Below are 11,333 nucleotides of genomic sequence, written 5' to 3'. Positions count from 1 at the left end.
AGATTTGTCTCTGATTCACTGGCAGTGTGTGCTGATAGGCCGCCACATGCACGTGCCAGTAGGTCAGGTGACATCTGATTCTCGTACCTGTGTCAGAGCTGAGGTCTGTGCACCAGCCTGGGAGCAAAGAGGATTAATAGTAACATAGTAAGTGACAGCAAATAGACCTGAACGGTCCTCCACTCTGCCCAATAGTCACGCTCATGATCATTCATCATTAAATCAACGAGTGTGATATTATATACTTGATTATGGTCTTTCTTTCGTGTTTCTGGAACAAAGACCACAGAAGTCTATCTGGCCCATCCTTATGTTCCAACTGCTGGAGTTGCCATCGAAGCCCACTCCAGCCTATTCATGTTCTCATTTGTGGGACACAGACCGTAAAACGTCTGTCCAGCACTGTCCTCATGTTCCAGCCACTGAAGTTGCTGTCTAAGCCCTTTCCAGCCCATCCTACACCAGATTGCCATGTATGAGACACAGACCATACAAGTCTGCTGCCGGTATCAGCTCTAGTTCATCACAGCCAGAGTCGCCATCTAGTGTCACTTGACATATCCACACACATGCAGCCATTTAAGGTTAGCTTTTATATACTTCCATTTTCTACTAGAGATCCTCTGTGTTCATCCCACGCCTTTTTGAATTCCGTCATCATTTGTGACTCTACCACCTCCTTAATGGAAGACTTTCCACATTATGCTGTTAAAGCAAGGAAGAAGGAGGAGGAGGAGGAGGAGACAGCACTCAAATAATTGGTATTCGGTAGATGAGAGGCTGGTGCAGGTGCAGGTGCAGCTTACACTTCCACGGAAGCCCACAGAACTGGTTCCATCCCCGCGGGAACCCCGCAGGAACTGCCTCCGTCCCCGTGGGAACCCCGCAGAACTGCTTCCATCCCCGTGGGAATCCCGCAGGAACTGCCTCCGTCCCGCGGGAATCCTGCGGGTTCCGCGGGATTCCCGCGGGGACGGAAGCCGTGCAGCTCTCTAGAGTGGACTAACCGGCTACCACACTCCTCTACTTAAGAAATCCAAACTAATCAGTAAAATAAATGTTCTAATGCTGTTTCACCGTATCCAGACATTTTGTTGCTGATTTGTGATGAGAACTCTATAAAAGGGAAAGATGGGTAAATGCTGCTATGTTTCTCTGGGGAAACACAGTGACATATTTTTTTAAAACATCATTGCAATACCTTGTTCTGCCACAGGGGGCTTACATAAGGAAAGCCAAACAAATTAATGGTAATCAATAGAAATAAAACAAAATAAAACATGGAAAGAAAATAAGATGATACCTTTTTTACTGGACATAACTTAATACATTCTTGATTAGCTTTCGAAGGTTGCCCTTCTTTGTCATGTTGGTAGATGACAGTATATATAAGTGAGACATCAACGCATTTCAGTGACAGTCTAACAGGATGGGGGTGGATAGGGGGGCGAGACCAGGAGATATGCATGGGAATATCAAAGCATTTTCAGTGACAGTCTAACGGGATGAAGGTGGATAGGTGAGAGACAGGAAGAGTTGGGTGGATCGGGACAGGGAGATATGCATGGAGATAGGAGGGTGACAAAGCAGTACAATTTTATGGTTTATAATGGGCTAGAAACCCAGATCTTTGTTAAGTTCCTGTCTGGTGGGTGTCAAAATATTTAATCATTTAATCAATGTGCGTATGCTGCAAAATTTATGTCAAGTTCTACTGCTACTCACCATCTTTTCAGTGATCTATAGAGAAACACCCATGTTAATGTAATACTCCAGTCTACATGCTCACTAAAGAAGCGCATGAGACCTTACCATTGTCAATGGGTGGCGGTAAGGTCTCAGGCTGAAATGATGCGCTAGTTTTAATTTTGCCGTAAGTCCATTTTCTAGCCCCTTAAAAAAGTCCCTTTTTTCAGTACATGGTACAAAGCTGACCGGTGCATGCCAAAAGACACACTTGCACTGCCACAGGCACGTTTAGCCAGGGCTTAGTAAAAGGGCCCCTTAGAGAATGATTTCATGACAGCTATCAAAGTTCCATGTAGAATCTCCATAGTGATGGGGCTGAGGAATACCCAGAGGATATGCATAAATGGTGGTTTATAACCAAATACATCCCAGTTCTCCCCAAGTTCTCTCTCAGATATCAAGGATCCTCTACTCAATTTCCACCTCTGACCTTGGCCTACTGGAATCAGTTCGGACCTGGCCTGAGCCCGCTCTTGAGATCCAGAGGCAATAGACTGTGTGTGAAAGAAGTTATTGCTTGTGTGACCCAACTCCTGGGTGAGGTGTGTGACCCCGGAGTGAGCAGCTGAGCTGGACATGTGCCAGGGTTAGTGTCTCCTGCTTCTAAGACTCCAACTCCTAGTATTCCAGTCCGGGAGCTAACTCTACCATTTCTTCGGTTCAATGAGGCTGAGAGTGAAGGGAGATTTCTTCTTTTCCCCACAGGATTCCAAGAATATCCCTGATAAGTTGACACATTGCCAGAAGGGTTCACTCAGGGGCGGACTCACCATTCCTGCAACTGGGCGTCCCTGAGTGCCCAGAGGCTCTGTCCAGATGCCCCAGTGAACAGCTGACGGTCTAGTGGCCTCAGCGGGGAGCACAAGTTATTTTCCTGCTGGTCCGCTGGGCTGCCGCTATTTCCCTCCTCCATATCCGGCACACAGTATCTTAAAAATGGCAGCCGAGATTCCTGCGGAAGTCTTATGGACTGTTGAGACACACGAGACTACGTGGGAAGTTTTGACCGCCATTTTGGAAAACACGGTGGCATCGGCAGGCAAGGGGGAATACAGCACCACAGCAGGCAGGAAAGAACATGGCTCCCCCTCCACGAGGCCACAGACCACCAGGACCCCTCAGGTAGGATTCAGGGCAGCCAGGGGTGTTGGCTGCGGTGGCAGGGTGGTTGCTGGGAACACTGAGCGGGGGGCCCAGAGCACTCTCAGTCCACACCTAGGTTTACTTCAGGTGTGATGGAAGTCAGTATGTCATCAGTGGGGTTGGGGTGGTTGCAACAAGCTGTTTTTTTCTTTGGGGGAGTGGACAGCAGCTGCAATCACCTTTTAATTAACCAAATTGCCCCGAAAAAATGTAAAAAGAAAAATCTATAAACAATACACACAAAAAATTAGACAACATGAAATGTTTTTGTTTGCAGACCCCATATCTCTCACTCCTCAATTACTAGATTCCTTGGTGCTTATTTTCCCTTTTAAAAGATTTGTTTACTGTATAACCATGAGATTTATTCACATATAACCCCTGATGCAGTCATGAAGCCAAACATGGCTACGGTTGGGTTTTGCTATAATAAAGCTCATTTTACTCATTTCCCGTACGTTATTGTTTGCCATCTTGTTCTCGGTTGGTGGTTTGAATACTGGTGAAGGTTATCTTCCACTTCCTTCTATTTCTATCATCCACAAACGACAAACTTTTCCCGAGAGCCTCTCTGCAAAATTAATCACAAAACTGTTACATGAAACCAGGACTGCACACGACTGATAACTCCCCTATCCTGATTGTGATTATTTGTAAGGCTTGCATGTGGAACCATGTCAAGAGCATTGCTGAAATGTAATCATTCTTCTCTGATTAGACTCTCCTGTAGGGATGACAGCACTGAGGAGGGTGTGAAGTGAGTTCATCGGTCTGTACTTCTGTCCTGGCACAGTGACGGCTGGGCACAGACTCCTCTGTGAACACGATGTCCTGGGAGAGGTAAGAACTTGTTCTGAGGTTCTGCCCTGGGTGAGTTTTGTTGATGTCTTGCTAGGACTATTGGTCCATAACCTCTCTCCGTCTGTCAATGTCCCTATGGTTTTTACAGTAATATGGATTTCAGATAGCTGATTCCATCCACGACAGTGAGGTGACTGCTCTGGTATAAGTATGTGTAGGGCACAGCTTCTAGCTCCTGAAGAGAGCCTGCTGACACCTACAGAAGGACAGACAGACAAAATGTGTTGCAGTATGGAGAAAATTGGCCTCTTCCTAATCTTTGTTGTGACAATTTCCAGCTTCCAAGGTACAGTCACCCCTGAGAAGGGATAAACTCTGTGGAAATCTCCCTTAAGATGTTTCTACACAGGGAAAGATTTCTCTCTGGGGAATGGGCTAAGATGAAAATCTCTTTCTTTTTTCTTTCTCCAGGGGAAATGGTTGCTGAGCCAGAAGAAATATGTCCTTTTCCTCTCCATAACTCCACAGGGGTGGGGACTGTTCTCTAAGGTTCAGATCCATAACTTTAAATATCTTTAGTAGCATTGAAGATTTTGATAAAGGGAACTGCACACCTAGATTTGATAGTCTCTCTGGAAATCTGGGACTGGGGAGATGGTGAGTCCTCCTGGTGACTGGAGATAAGTTGGTGTCCTCTGGGGTTTTCCAGGGCACTGCTAGGTGGTGTAAGGGGTTCCTTTCCTCAGCCCATTTCTATTTAGTGGATAGAGGTGATCCAAGATGCTCCTGGTTTGCCCTGACTGCAGTTTTATTTTCCTTGTTAGCTATTTTTAAGATTCACTGGGCTAGTAAAACCCAGTTAACAATTGTGAAAGGTTTGAGGACCTTCCTAGCTGAGAGGATCCTGGCAGGAGGGAAGACAAGAGGCAAGAGGTTCAAATTTTGTCCTTGGCTTTTATACCAAACAAAATTCCCATCCTAAACCCCCTCTCCTTTCACTTTAATAAATGACTCCTTAACCCTTTTCTCCTAATTAGGAAGACAAGATCAGTTCTGTGATTTTGCCTACAGAAGCTGTCTTTCTGATTGACAAAGTCCATGAGGACTTTTTGCTGAAAGGTAAATACATAACATAAGAAGAACCCTACTGGGTCAGACCAATGATCCATCTAGCCAAGTATTCTGCTTCCAACAGTGGCCAATTCAGGTCCCAAATGATAGCAAAAATTCATGCTACTGATCCCAGGAAGAGCATTGGCCTTCCCCTCCATGTCAATCTCAATAACAGACTATGGACTTTTCCTCAGGAACTTGTCGAAACCTATTTTTAAAAGCAAGATACATAACAGCTGACACCACATCCTCTGACAACAAGATCCAGAACTTAACTGTTCATTGAGTGGAAAAAAAATATTCCTTCCTTTCAGTTTTAAATTAGTACCATGTAAATTCCTTGAGTGTCCCCTAGTCTTTGTACTTTTTGAAGCAGTAAAAAATCAATTTACGTTTACCCTTTCTACGCCACTCAGGATTTTAAAGACCCAATCATGTCACCCCTCAGCCATCTCTTTTCCAAACTAAAGAGCCCTAACCTCATTTGGGACCTCTTCTAATTCTGCTATATCTTTTTTGTGATACGGTGACCAGACGAACGAGGTCGCACCATGGAGCGATACAGAGGCATATAATATTCTTGTCTTATTTACCACCCATTTTCTAAAGATTCCTAGACATCCTGTTTGCTTTTTTGGCTGCCACTGCACACTGGGCAGAAGATTTCAGTGTGTTGGCTAAAATGACACCTAGATCTTTTTATTGGCTTTCGACTCCTAAGGTGGACCATAGCATCAGGTAAATGTGATTCAGATTATTCTTCCCAATGTTCATCACTTGCATTTGTACATAGTAAATTACAGTTGCCATTTGAATGCCCAGTCTCCCAGTTTCCTAAGGTCTTCCTGCAAATTTTCACATCCACTTGTGTTTTGACTACTTTGAATTGATGACACCTGGATCCCTTTCCTGGTCGATGACTCCAAATCTGGAACCTTACATCAGTAACTATAGTTGGATTGCTCTTTCCCACATGGATTACTTGCACTTGCTCACATTAAACGTCATCTGCCATTTGGATGCCCAGTCTCCTAAGATCCTCTTGCAATTTTCACAATCTATTGGAATTTAACAACTTTGCGTCATCAGCAAATTTTAATTACCTCACTAGTTACTCCCATCTCTAGGTCTTTATAAATATGTTAAAAAGCAGCGGTCCCAGCACAGACCCATGGGGAACCCTACTCCATTGAGAATACTGACCATTTATCCCTACTCTCTGTTTTCCATCTTTCAACCAGTTTTAATCCACATAGGACACTACCTCCTATCCCATGACTCTCCAATTTCCTCTGGAGTCTTTCATGAGGTACTTTGTCAAACACATTTTGAAAATCCAGATACACAATATCAACTGGCTCGCCTTTATCTACATGTTTGTTCACCATTCAGAACCCTCACATAGTATCTACCCCCCTTTCAGAAGATCCCTCCCCCATCTTCATTCATATATGCCAAGACACTCACATTTGCCATGTGACACAGACATTTGTGCCCCTTCTCATGCTCACATGCACAAGTAGCCTACCTCCCGATTTGGGATCTGTCTCACCTTTCCTTCCCCGACCTCTCTCTTCCTCCCATATCCATTCAACATCTCCTCTCTACCCCTAAGCTTTGACTGCAGCATTTCTCTCTCATCTCCATCCCCCTCCCCTGGTCCTTCAGGAGTGGAGAAGCCTAATGGTTAATGCAGCGGGCTTTGATCCTGGCAACCTGGGTTGGATTCCCACTGCAGCTCCTTGTGACCTTGGGCAAGTCACTTAACCCTCCTCCATTGCCCCAGGTACAAAAACATTAGATTGTAAGCCCTCTAGGGCCAGAGAAATAATTACTTGTATATAAAATGTACATCTAGTAGCAATAGCGGCAGGGTTAAGGTATTTGTTTCTCTATGATGTCCCATCATAGCGGAGTCATGCAAGAGAAGGAAGGATAATGCTGGTCCTTTGGAAGTGGGGACAGGAGGGAAGGAGGAATATGGAGAAAAGTGACCAGGGACAGAGATGTGATCTTGGACATGGGGAGGGGGCTCAGGGACACAGAGGGGTGCTGCTCAACTAGGGAAGAATAAAGAAACAAAGAAGGAAGATAGGGGCAGGGACACATGGGAGAGTTTAATAACGGACATTGACAAAGAAGAAATGCCAACTGGACCAGGAGACCCTGGCCAAAAGTTTATCTTGTTGGGCAGACTGGATGGACCATGCAGGTCTTTTTCTGCCGTCATTTACTATGTTACTATAAAGGAAATCAGAAACTAGACAACAGGACCAACATGGCTAGTTAAAAAAAAAAAAAGACCAGACAACAAAGGTAGAAAAATTATTGATTAGACTATGCTAGTTTTTGTCATGTACATAACCAGAACTGGTGTTAGACCTGCTGAGGTCTGTGAGGAAAACCTGATTCATTGACCTTCAATCTCCAGCATACCGGTGGTAATTCTCCAGCTTTAGGATGATCCACCCTTGACATCTCTGCATCATTCCTCTTCCAACCAGAGCCTCACATCAACCTCTTTCCAGCCAGAGCTCCTCTCCCCAATTAATCTTCACACAGCAGCAGTAGCATGTCCTTTCCTCCTCTGCGGTTCTTTGCTTCTGTGTTCTTCTGGCACAGCATCTGCTTTTAAACATAAGAAAAGCTAAGTCCTGAATTTTCACAAAATATGGGAAGCACCAGTTCTTGCACAGCAGCAGAGTGAGGGCCAGTCAGTGAGGGTTTCAGCTTCAGTGTCCTCCGCTCTCAAGACAAATCCCTCCTTTCAGTACCCTTCTCCACCACCACCAACTCCAGGCTCTGCCCTTTCTGCCTCGCCTCACCCATGCTTGGAATAAATTCCCTGAGCCCATTCGCTAGGCCCCCTCCCTGCCCATCTTCAAATCCTTGCTTTAAGCCTACCTTTTCAATGTCGCCTTCAGCACCTAACCACTTTACCTCTATTCAGGAAATCTAGACTGCCCCAACTTGACATTTCGTCCTTTAGATTGTAACCTCCTTTGAGCAGGGATGTCCTTCTCTGTTAAATTGTACATCGCTGTGTAACCCTAGTACGCTCTAGAAATGTTAAGTAGTAGTAGTAGTAGTTTCGGCATCCCGAACCATTGCCTCACTAGCTTGACAATGAACTTGGCCCTAGTCAGTATGGAGGGGAGCAATTCTATAATAGATGTGCTAAAATAGTTTGTTTAAATGCTATCATGCACATGCTTATGTGCGCACATGTGTACATATGTGTTAATCATCTGCCTTATAGCTATTCTACAAATATATACAAATCTTGCATCAACATAGAAGCCTACTTTCCTTTATAGAACAAGCACCTATCAGCCGCTCTCAGGTGACTATTTCTAGGTGCAGTTATACAATTGTTTTTTTAAATGTTTGATGATTTCTGTAGAAGGTCAGCAGGTAGTCAGTGATTTCTCTAGAAGGTCAGTAGGTAGTGGGTTATTTCCCTAGAAGGTCAACAGATCGTCAGTGATTTCTCTTGTAAGTCAGTAGATAGTGGGTGATTCTCTTGAAGGTCATCACATTGTCAGTGATCTCTCATGAAGGTCAGTAGGTAGTGGGTGATTTCCCTAGAAGGTCATCAGATAGTCAGTAATTTCTGTGGAAGGTCAGTAGATAGTGGGTGATTTCCCTAGAAGGTCATCAGATAGTCAGTAATTTCTGTGGAAGGTCAGTAGTTAGTGGATGATTTCCCTAGAAGACCATCAGATAGTCAGTAATTTCTGTGGAAGGTCAGTAGGTCGTAGGTGATTTCTCTTGGAGATCAGCATATAGTGATTTCTCTGAAAGGTCAGTAGGTAGTGGTTGATTTCAACGGAAGGTCAGCAGATAGTCAGTGATTTCTGTAGAAGGTCAGTAGATAGTGGGCGATTTCTCTTGAAGGTGATGAGATTGTCAGTGATTTCTCCTGAAGGTCAGTAGACAGTGGATGATTTCCCTAGAAGATCATCAGATAGTAATTTCTGTGGAAGGTCAGTAGATAGTGGATGATTTCCCTAGAAGACCATCAGATAGTCAGTAATTTCTGTGGAAGGTCAGTAGGGTCGTAGGTGATTTCTCTTGGAGATCAGCATATAGTGATTTCTCTGAAAGGTCAGTAGGTAGTGGTTGATTTCAACGGAAGGTCAGCAGATAGTCAGTGATTCTCTGGAAGGACTGTAGGTAACGGATGATGTTTTCTCTTCCAATCAGTAGATCACCAGTGATTCTTTTAGAAGATGAATTGATAGTGGACAATTTCTCTGGAAGATCACTGGATAGTCCTCGGTACTGTAGAATAACAACATATGACAATGCAAGTTTAATGAAGAAACAAAAATGCTACACATTATAAAGCAAGGTACATCATTATATGATGTATTTTACTTTCTGTTAATATATTTTGAACATGTTCCTGCTTTTCTAAATGTTATGTAAGCCACATTGATCTGAGTTCTACTCGTGCTAATGCAGGATATAAATGTCATAGGAAGGACAGGATGGATAGAACAATATTTTAGGGCAAGTGGAGTGGAGACTGTCAGTGCTAGATGTTCCAGTCTTATTCAAGCAGATGATGACATGTTAAATATATTTCATTCTTTCTGCTCTTCCTTTTTTTTCAGGTTTCGATATTTCAAGTGTCTCTGCCTCTGCGGAGGTAAATATAAATTTAGAACATAAGAATTGCTCTACTGGGTTAGATTAAAGGTCAATCCAGCCTAGCATCCTATTTCTATCAGTGGACAGCCAGGTCACAAATAACTGTCAGAGTCCCCAAATCTTGCAAGATTCCAGGCTACCTAACCCCAAGGATAAGCAGTGGCTTTTTGTCCGTTTGGATACAGAAAGTGAAAGTGCCTTGTTGCTTTGTAGCTTGTACTATATGAAACGTGGGGTAAAGAATAATATATTGTAAGGGAATATTTTGAAGTTATTCCCCAAGTTTTCCACGTCATCACTGTGACCCCTGACGCAGGTGCTAGTCACCGAAACACGGCCCGAGTCGGGTCTTTTTGTCAAGGCTCATTCATTAAAGAATCATGTTCCATTTTTAAAGGCCGTGGTGCTGTTTTTTTGTTTGGACTTTAGGTTTGTACTTCGTTCCCTCTCTTTTGCTATACACCTACCCACAGCAACATTTCCTCCTCCGCTGCATCCCAGCATCTGACTGCCTGTCGCTGAACCCCATCCCTCCCTGGTGTACCTTACAGGCATCCCTGGCACCTGCAGGTGAATTAATTATTGCTGCCTGTGGCGACTCTGTAGGCGTCCATCGGCCGGGTCCCACCCTCACTTTCATCATGTCCGTCCTGGTGGGACCCAGAGTCGCCGCAGGCAGCAATAATTAATTCACTGCAGGTGCCAGGGATGCCTGTAAGGTACACCAGGGAGGGTGGGGTCAGAGACAGCCGGTTAGATGCCAGGATGCCGCAGAGGAGGAGAGATGTTGATGTGGGCTGCTGTCGCTGGGTGGGCCTGTGCCCACCTAGGTCCACCCCTAGCTATGCCATATCTCCTCTGTGACTGCTGCAAGTGTTTGCATCTTACTTCTAGGTATGTTTCCCTGGATTCCTGCAGAGTTTGCCTGCCCTTCACTATTGTTTTTGTTACATTTGTACCCTGCGCTTTCCCACTCATGGCAGACTCAATGCAGCTTACATGGGGCAATGGAGGGTTAAGTGACTTGCCCAGAGTCACAAGGAGCTGCCTGTGCCTGAAGTGGGAATCGAACTCAGTTCCTCAGTTCCCCAGGACCAAAGTCCACCACCCTAACCACTAGGCCACTCCTCCACTGTGCTACTATTTGAGATTCTACATGGAATGTGCTATTCCACTAGCAACATCCATGTAGAAGTCGGGCCCTTGCAGATCACCATGTGGCCCGCGCAGGCTTCTGCTTCTGTGAGTCTGACGTCCTGCACGTACGTGCAGGACGTCAGACTCACAAGAACAGAAGCCTGCGCAGCCTTCTACATGGAATGTTGCTAGTGGAATAGCAACATTCCATGTAGAATCTCCAATAGTATCTATTTTATTTTGTTACATTTGTACCCCGCGCTTTCCCACTCATGGCAGGCTCAATGCGGCTTACATCGGGCAATGGAGGGTTAAGTGACTTGCCCAGAGTCACAAGGAGCTGCCTGTGCCTGAAGTGGGAATCGAACTCAGTTCCTCAGTTCCCTGGACCAAGTCCACCACCCTAACCACTAGGCCACTCCTCCACTCCACTATTGAAAATGTGATAGCTAAACAGCACCCCCAGCTGGCAGGACTGTAGTTACAGGACTCCCGCTCAGCTTAGAGAGAGCAGTGATGAGTATACACACAAGTACCCCCCCCCCCCCCCAGCTCACCTCCTGCTTTCTGAGCATGCACTCACCCTCTGACCCTCCACCTACGTGAGGCTCCTTGTGAAAGAGCAGCCCTGTGACCCTTGTTTGTTCTTTTACAGGATGGTTGCCTGGATATTCTCACAGATATGGCAAAAGTGAACTGTATGCGCAATATGCATTTTAGTTGCGACGACATGA

The 11,333-nt window shown here is 45.0% G+C and overlaps 1 long non-coding RNA gene across 1 annotated transcript; it reads left to right on the top strand.

Moving 5' to 3' along the window:
- The first annotated feature begins 3,671 nt into the window (after nt 1–3,671).
- LOC115462179 lies at nt 3,672–11,332 on the top strand. Its single transcript, XR_003940794.1, has 3 exons — nt 3,672–3,732; nt 9,426–9,460; nt 11,255–11,332. It is a non-coding gene; the product is annotated as an uncharacterized LOC115462179 (long non-coding RNA).
- Nucleotide 11,333: the final 1 nt, after the last annotated feature.

Source organism: Microcaecilia unicolor, chromosome 1 (assembly GCF_901765095.1).
Source record: "Microcaecilia unicolor chromosome 1, aMicUni1.1, whole genome shotgun sequence".
In the NCBI taxonomy this organism is placed as follows: domain Eukaryota; kingdom Metazoa; phylum Chordata; class Amphibia; order Gymnophiona; family Siphonopidae; genus Microcaecilia; species Microcaecilia unicolor.
This window is presented reverse-complemented; position numbering and strand designations above follow the sequence as displayed.